The sequence below is a fragment of the Leiobunum rupestre genome, chromosome 2 (assembly GCF_980474605.1).
Source record: "Leiobunum rupestre chromosome 2, qqLeiRupe1.1.hap1, whole genome shotgun sequence".
In the NCBI taxonomy this organism is placed as follows: Eukaryota; Metazoa; Arthropoda; class Arachnida; order Opiliones; family Sclerosomatidae; genus Leiobunum; species Leiobunum rupestre.
In genome coordinates, this window is record NC_143385.1 from 48577244 (window position 1) to 48596064 (window position 18821).

The 18821-nt window shown below is 30.7% G+C and overlaps 1 non-coding gene across 1 annotated transcript; it reads right to left on the minus strand.

Moving 5' to 3' along the window:
- Positions 1-3387: 3387 nt before the first annotated feature.
- TRNAL-AAG (transfer RNA leucine (anticodon AAG)) lies at positions 3388-3469 on the minus strand. Its single transcript has one exon. It is a non-coding gene; the product is annotated as a tRNA-Leu (tRNA).
- Between the last annotated feature and the right edge of the window lie 15352 nt (positions 3470-18821).

The following is an 18821-nucleotide window of genomic DNA, read 5'->3' on the forward strand; positions in this document are numbered from 1 at the left end:
TAAGAAAGTGCCACACTTATTTATTACTTCTGACCATACACGGTTTCCATAAGAAAGTGCCACACTTATTTATTACTTCTGACCATACACGGTTTCGCTAAGAAAGTGCCACACTTATTTATTTCTTCTGACCATACACGGTTTCGCTAAGAAAGTGCCACACTTATTTATTTCTTCTGACCATACACGGTTTCGATAAGAAAGTGCCACACTTATTTATTTCTTCTGACCATACACGGTTTCCATAAGAAAGTGCCACACTTATTTATTACTTCTGACCATACACGGTTTCGATAAGAAAGTGCCACATTTATTACTTCTGACCAAACACGGTTTCGATAAGAAAGTGCCACACTTATTACTTCTGACCAAACACGGTTTCGATAAGAAAGTGCCACATTTATTATTATTATATAATATTATATGCTCTCTGCTGCAATGTCTAACGGATCTATCTCTCCTGCCTTTACGGGCACTACTAGTTAACAATCTACTTGTACCGCTATAGAAAGTGCCACACTTATTTATTACTTCTGACCATACACGGTTTCGATAAGAAAGTGCCACACTTCTTACTTTTGACCAAACACGGTTTCGATAAGAAAGTGCCACACTTATTATCCCCAGTCCGACCCGCAGACCGCACCGTCAGCGGGGGCTCGCGATTCAGGGGTGAGGGAGAAAATTGTCGGGCGAAAAAGCCTATGTGATACGAAAAGAGAACGGAATATGGTTGTCCGCAAATCCCCAGTCCGACCCGCAGACCGCACCGTCAGCGGTGGCTCGCGATTCAGGGGCGAGGGAGAAAATTGTCGGGCGAAAAAGCCTATGTGATACGAAAAGAGAACGGAATATGGTTGTCCGCAAATCCCCAGTCCGACCCGCAGGGGTCGAAATTAGGGCGGGGGGAGGCGAAGTTTGAGGTTAGCTTGACCCTAAAACGCCGTAAATATACGTAAAAAAACCCGGAAAAAGGAACGAGAATTGCGACAACTTAACTTGACAAACCCTACCGCGTTGCAAGGAAAGACTAGATTTTCCGAGTAAATTTTGTACAGAGCGGTGTGGCGCAGTTGTTAGAGGCATCGGGTGTAGGAGGTTACGCGGCGAGCGGCTATCTGTGTTCGAGCCCAGGCCAGGCCAGCAATATAAATTATATTAATGAATTATTTTTCGCAGCTCCATTTACCGTGTCGTCGCTTTTCCACAACAAACACACAAACAACAACACTTAACGACAATCCGTCCATAGCAATAGTCCCACTTCGATATATATATCTCGATGTGGAACTAAAAATTGGAATTGAGTTCAGAGAAATGGCTAGAAAATGTAGGGTCTTGTTTCACGAATGATTACGCAATAAACAGATCGACTAATAATTTCAAAACACCTCAAATGAGATGTACCACTTCTTATAATATGGGATTTAAAGAAAAAACCCTATGTCCTCATGGATAACTTTATCTAACTAATTATTTTAATACCCTAGTCAGTTTCATTTTGTTTTAAGATAGGTGGGGTCTAGCGATTTACAGACTACAGCAGCAAAAAAGTTACTTCATTACAGTTTTGTTGAAGTCTAAATATAGCTAAATAGCAGCTGCTTTCAGGCAGAATTACAGTGAAAACCGACCTGTACTACAGGACAATTGCAGTCCCATTACAGATATTCAAATTCAAATTCAAATTCAAATTCAAATTTATTAATTTTTTTAGTTATACATAAGTTGTTGGAGGGCCAAGTCTTCAATTGAGTTCAGAGAAATGGCTAGAAAATGTAGGGTCTTGTTTCACGAATGATTACGCAATAAACAGATCGACTAATAATTTCAAAACACCTCAAATGAGATGTACCACTTCTTATAATATGGGATTTAAAGAAAAAACACTATGTCCTCATGGATAACTTTATCTAACTAATTATTTTAATACCCTAATCAGTTTCATTTTGTTTTAAGATAGGTGGGGTCTAGCACGCCCCATCCAATGCGATTAGCAAAAGAAAGTTGGAGACAAACCCATCGCGGTGCAATGATGGATTCTCGTCCAAGGCTGCAGCGACGCCAGGTAAGTATGACTACAGATGTTTAATTGAGACATTGGTAATGGAGAAAAGTAAACTCGGATGGCCTACGCGACCTTTCTGTTTCGCGATATTGTATATGTTTAAGCCTTATTTCGAAATATCCGAAGCCTTTACTGTATAGGGTAGTACATAATAAAGGACCCCTTGATAAAATATACAAACACTTTGTTACTCCGCGTAAGTAAGTGTTAGTTTGCTGTTGGGTGATCCATAAATAATCTTTTGTATTAAAGTCACAAGTTAAGATTGACATCTATGTTTGAGTGAAGAGCAAATTAATTTTCGAGTTTTAATAAATGGTTATATATTATCAAGAATGTATTTATTTATACTCAGGGAGAATGAATATGTCGAGATTATCGACGGACACGTTGAGGCCCTAACCCCGTCACGCTACGAGGGGGGGGGGGGGAGGAGGAAGAGGCGGTCTTATTTTTTGCGTCCTCGCAGCGGCGCTAATCGCGTCGAAAAACGTAATTTTTAAGAACCAATGAGATTGCAGAATTTTTTTATTTTATTAAAGCGGAAGAGCATACCGGGGGCCCCAACGGGTGGAATTGGAGAAACGCTAAAAATAATCTCGACATATTCATTCTCTCTGAGTAGAAATAAATACATTCTTGATATTATAACAAAAACAGTTCTCCAAACTGAAAAAACTGTTTAGAGCTCTTACCAGATAAAGTCTTAAAGGAGCAAATATTACTTTTAATCCAACTTTATATCTTCAATTATTTAGTAATGTAATCAACCATACATTCGGTCTTCCAAATGCCAAAGACCCTATTTCTGGGACCGATGTCTATGGCCATATATAAAAATAATGATAATTAAACTTTATGAATAATGTTATACATCCAGTTTTTCAACCTATTATTCTAGAAAACAGATCGTGGTAGGGATGTGGAAAGGTTTTAAACTGATCTTGAAGATTCGCTCTAAAATATGTGCCAAACGCATTTAATCGGCCTTTTTCAACGCAAACCTTTAAGATTCCTACACTTAACAACTTTAGCTCTATCGATACAAAACAACCTAAAAGCCATGCTTTTTCTATATACAGTATTTCGATGTATATGCCGTTGACACCTGGTGGTATATGTTCCAAACTTAAGAGCAAAAAGAATAAATAACAATAGATGGTGGCTTGAAATTTTTAATATGTTCGGAGGATTTTTAGTTCACGACTACAGAAGCTTAGCCCCCCACCGGGGAAAGGGTGTCGGAGATAAGATAACGGAAGATGGCTCGTGCGGGGTACTATCCTACTTAAATTGTTTTCAATAACAAAATATTTCGTTGGCAGCGGTGGGATTCGAATCCACGCCTCCGCAGAGACTGGTGCCTTAAACCAGCGCCTTAGACCACTCGGCCACGCTACCCAAAAATAACTATTAAAATTTCCAGATATATTTTTCTATCAACTATATGTTATTCATTATGATTAATAACCAATAATTTTTATTATCAACTGCTCATTTCTTTATCAATGTGATTTGTAAAATTGGCAATTTACAATAATTATTAGTTCTTTTTAAAGTGTTGGTTGCACGAAATTTTAGCTATGGCTAATTAATGATTCATTAGAAAGAGCAAATATTTTATAGCAAGTACAGGAAATTTCATCAAAATCGGTTAAGTGGTCTTTGAATTATTATACAAAGAAGTCGAAATGGTGGAAATCGAGTTTTTCGGCGAATTTCCAGACTTTCTCGGCACCCATGACGTCAGAAAATGCGAAGCGTATCATTGGCTAGCCCTGGATTAACCATTAGGCAAAAAAAGCAATTGCTTAGGGCATCAAGAAATATAGAAATTATGGGCACCATTGAAATTTTATTCATTAGGAAAAACTAAAAAATGTGATAATGATACAATGAAACTAAAATTAAATAAAAAAATAACTATATCAGTATAAATATATAATATTTATAATAATATACTCCTTTGAAGCGTCTACTGACATCGGTAATTCGCCAAAACGATTACCTCCATAAATATATTGAATTCCGCAAGCCTGGAGGCGGGAACAAAAAGGCTAGATGAAATGTTTTGACTATACTAAATATACTAAAGTGACGTATTTTGGTAAAATTTTTATTTATTAAAACTCACAGTTCAGTAAATACATTTAACTCGGAAAACATTTTGAAAAAATGGTAGTCTGTCATCCTCTATTATACTTCGAAACATTTCGTGTTACCATTTTGTTATCGCCACCAGTTTTGCGGTATCTATTATATTTCTGTTATTTATTTAATTAATTACTTGGAAAGCCTCAGGGGCTTATGCCCAAGCATCGGAATACAGGGAGTAGAAACAAAACCAACAATAATATAATGACACTTCAAAAGAGAGATACAAAAATTACTAGAATACAAAGAAAAAATAAAAATACTACGAAATACTCTAATACAAATAGGGAGATACTAGGTTTTCTCAGCTAGGTAGGTCCGTAACAAATTTTTAAAAACAGGGTAAGATTTTTGCGTGACCATAGCATCCGGCAGGCTGTTCCAGTCATTAATGACGCTGTGGGAAAAAAATGGTTTTGCCGGGTTGCTACACTGGCCCTATGTTTGGACAGCTTTAGGGTATGACCGCGAGTAGTCGATTTAGAATTGAGGGTGAAAAAGTCAGAGAAATGTATAGATCGAGACCGTTATAGAAAAACTTATGGAGTAGGCACAAATTATTGAATTTGTGCCTAGCGGAGATGGGTTGAAATCCTAGGGTTTTCCACCTGGAAGGGGCCGGGTTTTTTTCCAAACAAGTGACTAACTTTGAAAATTTATTTTGAGCTTTCTGCAAAGAAGAGAGATCGGTAACTAGGTGTGGAGTCCTAATTGGGGAACAGTAATTGATAAGTGGTAAAGCCAGGGAGTTATATAATTGTTTAATAAGGGGTGGGGATCGAAAATTTAAGTTGCGGCGAATAAGACCAACAATGGAGCATATGCGCTTAGTAATTTTGTGGGAATGAGTCGAAAATTTAAGACTGGGATCCAATGTGATACCGAGGTCACGTTCAGAAAGAGTCGATGAAATAGCGGAGCCCATGATAGTGTAAACATAGTTTGGGTTTTTACGACCGAGATGTAGCACCGAACACTTCGCTGTGTTGAATGATAAGCCATGAGAGTTAGCCCAGGCAACTACCGGGTCGAGGTCAGCCTGGAGTGCCAAATTGTCGGAGTGTAGTTTAATTTTGTGAGACAGTTTTGTGTCATCAGCGAATAGTAAAACCAACCCTTACAAAAATTTCATGGCTGCAACTTAGCTGCAGGACAGTCATATTACAGACTGCCAAAACCATTATTTTATAATCTGTAAATAGTTTGTAAGGGAACTGTTATTTGGCTGAAAAGTGATCAATTTCAGCCACTTTGCAGTCTGCGATTTACAGACTACAGCAGCAAAAAAGTTACTTCATTACAGTTTTGTTGAAGTCTAAATATAGCTAAATAGCAGCTGCTTTCAGGCAGAATTACAGTGAAAACCGACCTGTACTACAGGACAATTGCAGTCCCATTACAGATATTCAAATTCAAATTCAAATTCAAATTCAAATTTATTAATTTTTTTAGTTATACATAAGTTGTTGGAGGGCCAAGCCTTCAAGCGACTTATAGCCCTGCCACTTGCTATTAAAACAACAAATTTAATTAAGTAAATTTTTTTTAACATATCTAATATTAAACCGAAAAAAAAACAACATTAAAAAAACACTTTAAAAAAACATATAATATTCAAACACTATCTCCCAGTTTCATACAAAAGTTAGAAGTTATTCATTATTATATTTTTAAACGCATTAAAGACGGCACCCACTGTTTTTATTCCCTCAATACTGATGTGATACATATTATATAATATTACGCCTTGATAAAAAATAGAGTTTAGTTTTTTTGTAGTGCGGCATAGTGGCGGTTTTAACAATTTTTTTAACTTAGTTAGACGGTTTTTAATATTAAAAGTAAATAAAGGGATTGACACGGTAGTAATATTTTTATAGATAAATTTTAAACATGAAATGTTTATGGTGCCAGCCAATTTAAATTGTAAATTCCTCGTAAGGCCCTTTTTTGCAAGGTTTTTATTCTGACAAGATAATTATCCGCGGCATTACCCCACAACACAATACCATAATTCACATGGGAATAAAAGAAACTGTAATATAAATTAAAAAGTGCACTTCTTGGGAAAAAATCCCTACATTTTCTAATTATATATGTTGCGGCAGCCAATTTTGTACATAAATAATCGATATGACTGCTCCATGTTAATTTGTCATCTAGCCATACCCCCAGATATTTAAATTTGTGAACTCTTATTATTTCAACTCCTTTAACCATTATTTTGCAGTCCGACTCGTTTACTTTTTTATTAACATTAGCAAAGATCATATACTCTGTTTTAAGTTTATTTAATTTTAGACCGTTATTTTCTATCCAATTATTTACAATGTTTAATAGCTCATTCCCTTTGTTTATTAGTGCTTTTAACGTCGTCCCTACAATCATTAGTACTGTGTCGTCTGCATATTCCGAAGATAATAGTTTTGTTATATCGTTGATATACAAGTTAAATAAAAAAGGTGATAAAATTTAGCCCTGTGGAACGCCTATTTAGATTTTTTTTGGACTAGATATATATTTATTTACTTTGGTTACACAAACTCTATTCGTAAGGTAGCTCTTTATCCAATCTAATGCTAAACCTCTTACACCCAGACGATATAATTTTTTAATACGGCGATCATACGGAACGCTATCAAAGGCCTTCTCGAGATCTAAGAAAATGCCCAAAAGATATTTTGATTCGTCTAATGCGTCTAATATTTTTTTATATACTGATGCCAAAGCCTGATCTGTTCCCCCTCCTTTCCTAAATCCAAATTGGTTGTCCGATAATAATTTAAATTTGACACAGAAATTTGTAAGACGTAGCATGTAGCATTTATCAAATATCTTAGCGAAGATAGACAATACGGAGATTGGCCTATAATTATTTGGACACGTAGGGTCAGTAGAGAGGGACTAAATATGAACGCTTTTTTCCAAGATGGCCGCCAAGATGGCCGCCATAACCCCCCATCCCCCCAAAATATTTTCAAAAACAAAAATTTTTGTCCTTGGAAAAATCGAAAAAAATATTTTAATTTTTAACTTTAAATTTCACCTTGAAGATAATCTTTGACCTCGACGCCTGACACCTGTCCACAACCACTAAGCCTCGGTCTATCAAATCAACAAGTTTGGTCACGATCGGACAAGGTCGGCCCGAGATATCGGCGGTAATATGTAAACCCACCAAATACTTATGTTAATTTACTTTTGGTGTTACTTTTTTATTTTTTTCGTTTTTTCGCCGTTTAAAATGCTAATTAGTTATTTGCGAGATGGGGAAACGAATTCGCGACCTTCGCTTTATACCCTTGGCCACTTTTGGCCACAGCCAATCACGTGATATCCTACTTACCCCTGTTGAAAATTAAACTTTATTTACTTTTTGGAAATAAATAAATATACAATCAATACATAGTTTGCATCCCTACGTCATCAATGACGCAGTTCCAAGTATAGATATAAGAACCAAGAATAAATATTTAATTTGAGCTAGAATGAACGATTCTATGCCTCCATTTTGCCGGTGTAGATTTCTTAGTAAAACGGGAGGGTTAACAGTTTCAATCGTCTGTTTGCGGATTTTAATTATTTTCAAATGATTAAGAAATTAGTTTCTGCCTGGTTAAAAATTGTTCGAGTAGTTCAATTACCAAGGGGAGCGAAAATTGTTTATTTTATTCGATAGCGAAGGTAATTGTAAAAAGGATGACCGCAAAGGCCTAACTTTGATAAGCTTTGTCAACTTCTTTTCGTAGATATTTCTGTCGTAATTTGATATTTTATTTAAATAACCCGGCCTTAGAATCTTATCTGACTTTGTTTAGGGCCCATTTAAAATTTGAAAGCATAAATCTAATTAGTTTTGTCGCTTTGACGAGATTACCAACAAAATGGCTACCTATTTAGTAGCTACGCGCGAAATGGTTTGAATTTTTGATCACCCTCCCAGTTTCCTTGGAGACCATAGGCCCCTCCCTTCGGTGCAAACTATGTATACACATTTTAAAACAAATTACAATGGAGCTGGTCAATATCCGCCCGAGATATAGCCCCTTATGTATAACCCCGGTCGAAATAAAATACAATTTAGCTTACCCCTGTCGAAATAAAATACATATTTTAAAACACAACAAATAGGTCTGATTGGTCAATATCCGCCCAATAACTTATGTTTTACCCCTGTTGAAATGAAACTTTATTTACTTTTGGAGATAAATAAATAATACAATAACGACATAATAAACAATCAATACATATTTTAAAAACACAACAAATTACAATGAATAAAAGCGGTATTTTTTTAAGTAATTGTTTGTTTTTATTTAAATAATAGGCTTATTCACTTTCAATTATTTAAACATTTTGCAATTTTTATTAAACTATTAGTTATTTAAATAAATATTGAAATATAGCCGAGCTTATTTTATTCATGGATTAATCTACTGCCGAGCACTAACTTTTGCAACTCGAAAGGCTATAATTTTACCCAAATAGATGTCTGGTTAATTTTTAATAGTAAAATAATATATTCTAAAGTTGGAAAAACATTTTTAAGTTACATAATCAATAAAAATTCCAAGAACCATTTATTGAAAATAAATAAAAAATAATTAACTTTTTTAAATTAAAAATAGCAACATTGTAGATAGAATTTTCTCTGACTATACACAGTAAACGAACGGCTGATTATTGGTGACTATATTAAAACAAAATTAAATTTATTAATTTGAATTATTTTCAAAATTAAACATTACTTACATTGATTGATAATTTTAACTTTCTGCTGAAACACGTTACCAGAAACACGGTCTATGAAATTCTGCCGGATTGCGAGCTATATCTTTAAATTCATAAATAAAAAACTACCTCTAGGATATAACTGGTTCAACATTGTAACCTTGTAAAACTGATTTGATACCCACCCTTAATTATCGTCACGTGTAAACGTTATCAACTACAGTTACAGCCTTCTAAAACTAGTTTGGATTTTTCAACAATTGACTAATTATATCAATTAAACGCAAAAATGTTTATTAACATCTGGTATTATTGATCCTACTCTATTTTTTCCCAACTTTCGCATTTCCGCGCCAGATTGAATTAATCAATAAAATTATAAACGCAGATCACGTTTTGCCAGGAGACATTCCACAGAGCCAGTGAGAAAAAAAAACTGGTTGCTCTAACAAACGTTGTATATATTTAATGTGAATTAAAAAACGGTTTTTTTCAAAAAATTCAATTTTATTTTGTATTGCTCTGTTGTTTATATAACTTTTCTCTATATAATACAAGAAATATTTATAAAAAAAGATTTATTTCATTTTATACACAGTGTTTTTTTTAGATCGAGGATAAATACATACCGAACTATATTCAGATTCTATACAATCTGTATCTCTCGAACGTCTTCTATTTCCTCTTACACCACATATTATACAAATTAAATGTTGAGGAAAGATTAATAATGCATCCGATGGAATTCTCATTGATAAACAATTGCCTTGTCTAAAAACAACAGGTTGGTAGTAAAATCGACATTGTTTATTCCAACAATAATACAGGAGTCCACCATATGTTTCTAACGACTCAGTATATCCAAAACAATAAGGACAACAAATAAAACCATCTTTTTGTGCTTTAACAGAACCTCTTTCTAACAAATTTTTGCAAGAACTCTCGTAATAAAATGAAGAAATAATTAAAAATATAATTAAAGAATATTAAAATTACTAAATAACATACTTTTATCTCCAAAATTGAAGAAAAACTGTATTTCTTAATATTCAACTCTCTCGTTTACACGGCGAATATATTTCTAATGATTAAAGGTATAATTCAAGTTTTTATACAAATTATGTATGTGTAGATATTAGTATTATCATAAATTAAAAACCCCGAAGATTTCAGGTTATATAAAAATAAGTCAAGGTAAAATCTTTTTTCATAATATAGTATATTTAAAATCACCTTTAGAAATAATTAATCAAATAATTATGTTTCAAAAATAATTTATATTTTGTAATTATTTTCAACCTTATTAAACGATAATTATAATACAAATTTATCGTAAATACATGTACTTTTTATATATTAAAAAGGGTGTTCGTATCGTTGGAATGTGCTTTCCCCCATCAATACACAAACCTGCTAACCTTGAGGAATTTAATATTTTTCAAAATATAAGTTATTTGTTGAGTTGTATAATATCACTGTAAAACCTAATTGCGAGTAAATTTTTTTTATTATATCACAGTTGAAATGGGAAAACGCGAGATGTCTCAAAAATCGCCCTCTTTAAAAGTTAAAAAAAAATGAAGTTATTTATGGGGAAACCAGAAATTAAATGCAAATCGCCTAACGAGAATCCTTGTTATTATAATGAACCATGTCGCAAACACGCGTTTGATTTTATAGATAGTTTTAAATTTAGTGCTAAATGCTGGGTTTGTCAAGCTTTATTTCTGGAACGAAGAGTTTTTAAGATGCATCTGATGAACCATTTGACATCTAGTTATTCTAATAAAACACTTCTTAATATTGATGTTTGCGATTGTCTTCATTCAAATCAACCGAAATACACAAGCGAAGAAGAAATATTAGACGACCAAATTATTGATTATTTGAACGAGTTTAACGTAAAAAATCAAGAATGGTACGATGAATTAGTAATCTACGGTAAGATTCAACCTTTGAACTCAAATGTTGAACCAACTAGTAAAGAAGAAAGTATAGATTCTAATATTCTTAACATGGCTGAAGAAACATTGGATTCTTTAATGGAGTCTAATCCTGTACTTACAAACGATTTGAAAATGCCGAGCGATAATCAGTTGGAAGCACTTATTTATTTTGAAGAATATTGTAAAAATAATCAAATTTTAATTCCCAACAATGCGGAAACTTCTATTGAAATATTGCAAAATCTTGAAAAACTTGTAAAATGATTTAAAACATGTAAATAAATCGTTTTCTATAAAATCCACTGTTATTATTTTCCTACGTAAGATTTCTTTCAAACAAAATTCAATAACAATTTACTTTTGAAGATACAATTTTTTATAATATTTAATAATATTTATTTTGCCAAAGACAAAATTTGTAGGCGACCACAGAAAGTCTATATGTAACGAATACCATCCTAGTACAAACCACTTAATTAGATTAAAATAAATAAAATTTTACTCGAATAAAATCATTTTTTGCGAAGAATTACAAAATAAATTATACAATTTAAAAAGATTTAAAAAAATAATTCAATTCCAAAAATCTGTACAAAATAAACCATCCAATTATTAGGAATATGAAAAAAATAATGGTTGTAAAAAACTAGAAATATTATAACGATATAATTAAAAATATTTATAATTACATTATTTCGTAGAAGTTTTTCTTCTTAACTAAAAAATGAGGTAATATATCTATTTACTTATAACTGTTTTAACCAAAAATATCTTGCTATTAACTAATTGAAGATAAATTCTCAAGTTTTTATTTATTTTGTGAAATAATTAAAATATATAAATTAGTAAAGAATTTAAATTAGAATGCTGAGAGATAAAAATATTGATCTAATTTGTGTCAAGGTGCAGTTTTTTAATACTGTAACATATTTAAAAAACATTTCTAGAAATGATTAATCAAATATCTATGTCTCAAAAATAATTAATTATAATTATAAATAATAGGTGTAACCTTCTAACTTAATATCAAACGTAAATTATAATTCATCATTCTCGTAAATACATATCCTTTAAACATATTAAAAGGGTGATTTCAAATTTAAAACAAAAATGAACTATACTTATTTTTTAAATTATAAAACTAACCTTGGATATATTATACATTAAGTATAGTTAAATGTTAATTATCTTTTTTAGATATGCGTATTCTTTTCTATAAAAATAGGGCGTTGTCAGATTAAAAAAATTACGGTTAATAGTATTACACATACAGTCACATTCTGTATAAAAAGGTGACATTTTCCATGGTAGGAAAGCACACTGACTGACAAATTTGTTTCGTTCCGGGGACGTAGTTCAAATAAGACAAGTGTTTGAACATTTTTCTTACATAAAAGTGAACTAGATTTAAATGGAAATAAAATTTGTAAAAATATCAAAGAATGCTTTCGATCCAGTTCGCGCAACCAAATTTTCAGCAGGCTTAGATTTAAAATCTGCATATGATTATATATTGGTTTCTGGAAACAGAATGTTAATAGAAACAGATTTAAAAATTTTACTTCCCGAAAACACCTATGGTCGTATTGGTAAAATTTTTCAAAATGTTGTAAAAATTTAAGAAATGAGTTCTTAATTTACCATGTTTAAAAAGCTCCTCGCAGTGGTTTGGCCCTTCATTACGGAATTGATGTTTTAGCCGGAGTTATTGACATAGACTATACTGGACCAATTGGTATTGTTTTAATCAATCATGGGAAAGTTGATTATAAAATTTTAAGAGGTGATAAAATAGCGCAATTGATTTGTGAGAGAATATTTTATCCATCAGTAGTAGAGTGTGAAGTATGTTTAACCAAGACTTTACCTAAAGTTTTGACATAATATACTATTTCTTGTTATTAAACAGAAATTTAAAGAAACGGAAAGAGGATGTCATGGGTTCGGTTCAACCAACTAACACAACTTAATGTTTATAATTTAATTTATGTAAAATAATTAAATAAATATTTAACCAACAGTTAAAAAATGTTTTATTTAATTTTTTATATAAACAAATATTGGTATATATGATTATATATAGAATTTGTTAAGATAGAGTTAATATAATTTTATTACAAGAAAACAACAATGTATAAATACAATTCCGATTAAAAAATTAACTGGGTATATATGACCAATTCTTTCTAAATCAGATCATCCCTACTATGATTGTTTGATGAATATAATTATTGATAAAATAAGTATCTCCAAGTTTAGTAATAAAAACTCAATAACGTATAATTTTTATTAACAATTGATAGCATCGACCTCAAACTAAATTTATATTGCCACACAAAATTATTTAAAAGCTTTAAAAATTATAAATGTAAAGCATGAAATATTTAACTGAGTTTGTAAAAAACTGGGATCAGTTTGAATTTTCTGAAATAAGTTGACAACAAAGATAAATCTAAGCGTAAATTAAACTTAAAATTAGGTAAATGAATATTAAAAGGTACCAGAATTTACGTACGTCTTATTATCTGGAATTTTTAGGTATCTCAGAGAAAATTCTATCTACAATGTTGCTATTTTTAATTTAAAAAAGTTAATTATTTTTTATTTATTTTCAATAAATGGTTCTTGGAATTTTTATTGATTATGTAACTTAAAAATGTTTTTCCAACTTTAGAATATATTATTTTACTATTAAAAATTAACCAGACATCTATTTGGGTAAAATTATAGCCTTTCGAGTTGCAAAAGTTAGTGCTCGGCAGTAGATTAATCCATGAATAAAATAAGCTCGGCTATATTTCAATATTTATTTAAATAACTAATAGTTTAATAAAAATTGCAAAATGTTTAAATAATTGAAAGTGAATAAGCCTATTATTTAAATAAGCGTAAATTAAACTTAAAATTAGGTAAATGAATATTAAAAGGTACCAGAATTTACGTACGTCTTATTATCTGGAATTTTTAGGTATCTTAACTACTATAAGCGTATTAAAACTTAATTTCATGTATTTGTCCGCGTGAAAAAATTTGCATTCGTGAACGTTTATCTTCGTGTATTGAATAAACGTAACAAATTAAGAATAAATCGTTCTTATCGTATCTTAGTCCGTTTATTGTATTTGTACGTTTTCTGGTTCAATAGGCTACAATAAGTTTTGAAGATGACATATGGAGTTATTTATCTCCCGTCTTTTAATGTAAACAACCTATATTATGTGTAAACTATGAAATACATTTATAATTACATTTATTATTACCACTATTATAATTTCTAGAGGGCTGTATTTTTAATTTGAATGGTTTCTTTATTAAGCGTACAGTCAATGGTTTTTATTGAAGAAATACAGTTTTTCTTCAATTTTGGAGATAAAAGTATGTTATTTAGTAATTTTAATATTCTTTAATTATATTTTTAATTATTTCTTCATTTTATTACGAGAGTTCTTGCAAAAATTTGTTAGAAAGAGGTTCTGTTAAAGCACAAAAAGATGGTTTTATTTGTTGTCCTTATTGTTTTGGATATACTGAGTCGTTAGAAACATATGGTGGACTCCTGTATTATTGTTGGAATAAACAATGTCGATTTTACTACCAACCTGTTGTTTTTAGACAAGGCAATTGTTTATCAATGAGAATTCCATCGGATGCATTATTAATCTTTCCTCAACATTTAATTTGTATAATATGTGGTGTAAGAGGAAATAGAAGACGTTCGAGAGATACAGATTGTATAGAATCTGAATATAGTTCGGTATGTATTTATCCTCGATCTAAAAAAAACACTGTGTATAAAATGAAATAAATCTTTTTTTTATAAATATTTCTTGTATTATATAGAGAAAAGTTATATAAACAACAGAGCAATACAAAATAAAATTGAATTTTTTGAAAAAAACCGTTTTTTAATTCACATTAAATATATACAACGTTTGTTAGAGCAACCAGTTTTTTTTTCTCACTGGCTCTGTGGAATGTCTCCTGGCAAAACGTGATCTGCGTTTATAATTTTATTGATTAATTCAATCTGGCGCGGAAATGCGAAAGTTGGGAAAAAATAGAGTAGGATCAATAATACCAGATGTTAATAAACATTTTTGCGTTTAATTGATATAATTAGTCAATTGTTGAAAAATCCAAACTAGTTTTAGAAGGCTGTAACTGTAGTTGATAACGTTTACACGTGACGATAATTAAGGGTGGGTATCAAATCAGTTTTATAAGGTTACAATGTTGAACCAGTTATATCCTAGAGGTAGTTTTTTATTTATGAATTTAAAGATATAGCTCGCAATCCGGCAGAATTTCATAGACCGTGTTTCTGGTAACGTGTTTCAGCAGAAAGTTAAAATTATCAATCAATGTAAGTAATGTTTAATTTTGAAAATAATTCAAATTAATAAATTTAATTTTGTTTTAATATAGTCACCAATAATCAGCCGTTCGTTTACTGTGTATAGTCAGAGAAAATTCTATCTACAATGTTGCTATTTTTAATTTAAAAAAGTTAATTATTTTTTATTTATTTTCAATAAATGGTTCTTGGAATTTTTATTGATTATGTAACTTAAAAATGTTTTTCCAACTTTAGAATATATTATTTTACTATTAAAAATTAACCAGACATCTATTTGGGTAAAATTATAGCCTTTCGAGTTGCAAAAGTTAGTGCTCGGCAGTAGATTAATCCATGAATAAAATAAGCTCGGCTATATTTCAATATTTATTTAAATAACTAATAGTTTAATAAAAATTGCAAAATGTTTAAATAATTGAAAGTGAATAAGCCTATTATTTAAATAAGCGTAAATTAAACTTAAAATTAGGTAAATGAATATTAAAAGGTACCAGAATTTACGTACGTCTTATTATCTGGAATTTTTAGGTATCTTAACTACTATAAGCGTATTAAAACTTAATTTCATGTATTTGTCCGCGTGAAAAAATTTGCATTCGTGAACGTTTATCTTCGTGTATTGAATAAACGTAACAAATTAAGAATAAATCGTTCTTATCGTATCTTAGTCTGTTTATTGTATTTGTACGTTTTCTGGTTCAATAGGCTACAATAAGTTTTGAAGATGACATATGGAGTTATTTATCTCCCGTCTTTTAATGTAAACAACCTATATTATGTGTAAACTATGAAATACATTTATAATTACATTTATTATTACCACTATTATAATTTCTAGAGGGCTGTATTTTTAATTTGAATGGTTTCTTTATTAAGCGTACAGTCAATGGTTTTTATTGTCGCTTGCTTATGCTTCATTTTAATTATATTTATAATTAATTTAATTGGGTACAAATATTAAATAATGGAAAATTTCGTTACAAAAATGTATGTATATTGCATTTTTAGTACATACAGACATCTATTATTATTTTATATTTTAGCGTATACGTCACAAGATCGGTTTAAAGACTTAGTTATTGGCAACAGCAAATATAATATATATATAACTTAGATTAGTCAATTTATCATTTTCACAAGCTCGTTGGTATTTTATAACGACAAAACGATCGTTAGGTTTCATGGAAAACGAAATAATGGGCGGGAATAATAGAACTGGCACGTGCTTTCCATAATGATGTTAGTGTGATGATTAAAAAAAGAATTTTATTTAAAACCGGCACTCTATGAACAAATACCAAGAATTTTGATTTTTATGGATTTTGCCTATTTCATTACTTTTGACACATAACAGAATAAAATCTGTTGACGACAGTCGAAAAAAATGAGTGCTGAACAAAATAAGGAATTGTGTAAGGAGAATGAAATGTTGTCACTACAGCATACAATTATAGAATTAAAAAAACAGAAACGAAAACTTCAAGCGGAATATATAGCAGAGAGAATACTCCTTGAAAGTTTGTTACCTTTCATACGAAAGGAACCTATCTAACGAATATTTGCAATGGATTTCGGAAGAAAAAAGATTATTGAGTTAAGATGAATTATCCACCTGGGGCTTTTTTCGCCCTTTCTACGGTTTAATTGTTGAAAGACGGAAAGATTGTGATGTACCATTAATAGTTCGCGGTAATCAGATTCATTTGTGTCCATTTATTCTTACCAAATTGGAAATGTAAAATAATATCACAAAAAAAGTTTAAAAAAATTTTTATTTATAATTTTTATTTCAAGGTGTAACGATAAAATATTTTTGTGTAACCTGTTTAAAATCGGGTTGTTAATGTAGTTTATATTACGTGGTCTGTTAGAAAAAACAAACCACATCGCTTTCTATACAAACTAGTTTCGCTTTTTGATTTTTGTTGGCGAATAATGACTTATAAAGAAAATAAGGAACCGTTTAAGGATTATGAACTGATTAAACATTTAAATAAAGAATTGAAAAATCTAAATCGAAATCTTGAAATGGATTTAATTGCACAAAGAATGATATATTTTCAAAAAGAGCATAATTCTCACGAAATGCTTTTGGAAGGAGCCCCAAAAACTGGGTTCTTAAAGGCGATAGACGATTTAGTGGTTTTTATAGATAGCGTGTTAAATGTTATTAACGATAGTTCCTTTGTGTCAACAAAAAATGTTGTAAAATATTAATAAAAGTTTTAAATTTTAAATCAGAGTTTTTATTTTAGAGTGTGACAGCTAGAAGGATGTAAGATAATTTAAAAACAAATTATAACAATTTTTTACAAACATATTTAATTTCAGGTTCAGAGTTGAAAATTATTTTATAACATTGTATTATTCATTTTTGAGTTTTATGTTATAAATTTTCATAATACTATTACATACTAAACAATCAGATAAAACAACCCTCATCAAGGCGGAGTTTCCCCAACTGTCTTAGCCGGCGGGCTATCTTAGCGTGAGGGAAAACGTTACGCGCACCAACTCCAGGGTATACCGGGAGAAAAAGCCTTACGATAAGGAAGAACGGTGAGAAACGCTCTCTATTAAAACATTCCTGCACGTTTTATTCGATCTAGCTAGAACTAAATTTACTGTGTTTTATAGCCGTTACGTTGAATTTCTAATTAACTCGGCAAAAATTGTGTATTTTTAAAATAACTTATATTGTTTTAAAATTGTTTTTTTTTGTTGTTGTAGTATCTTTAAAATTTAGGTCGGACAGTCGACTAGTTGTAACAGTATCAATTTTTTCGGAAAGAGCCGATACATTTAAGCGATCATACAAAATAGTAAGAAATCAATTTCATTACACGAAACATCGTTAATTTGTTTTGATTTATATTAGCGAGAAGAACTCTGTGATTTCGTAGAAATCTACGCTGCCTTTCGTATTTCACAGGATTATCAAGTGGAAGAAGATTTTTTGGATCAATTTATAGGTTATTGCCCATTTGACGTAAGGGAATTAATGGATCATTGTTTAAATGACGTACAATATTTAAAAAGTGTTTTCAGCTTGTAAATAAATAATGTATTCTCTGTCATCACATTTAAATAAATATTTATTAAAACAAAATTTCATAAATTTACTACTTAAAAAATTTTATATTTTCGCAATAGTTTCAAGCTTTATAAAACAGTCGTACACGAATTGAGCACACTGTCACGAAAAACATTTCAAACTACCAATTTTGCATAGATTTTAGTCATTTACACCGTTCTCGAGGAAAACAAGTTAGACGAATGATAATGTCGCACAAAATTAACAATCTCGATTTTTTAAATGTATTTTTGTCTGTAAAAAAGTACAAACTTCCTTGCCTCAGCCAAAATGTTTAGTAAATATGAAATAAGCCAGCTTGATAAGGTTTAAAAAAAAATTTATTCAAAGTAATTTCAAATGTTTACAAACTTCTAAATAATTTCAATTTTTCATTATGTTGATAGCGTTGTGTAAAAAATTCTTTCAATTTTTCCTTGGATGTTAATCCTGTAGAAATTGGATTCGGGTGCTTTCAGTAATATCATCCGA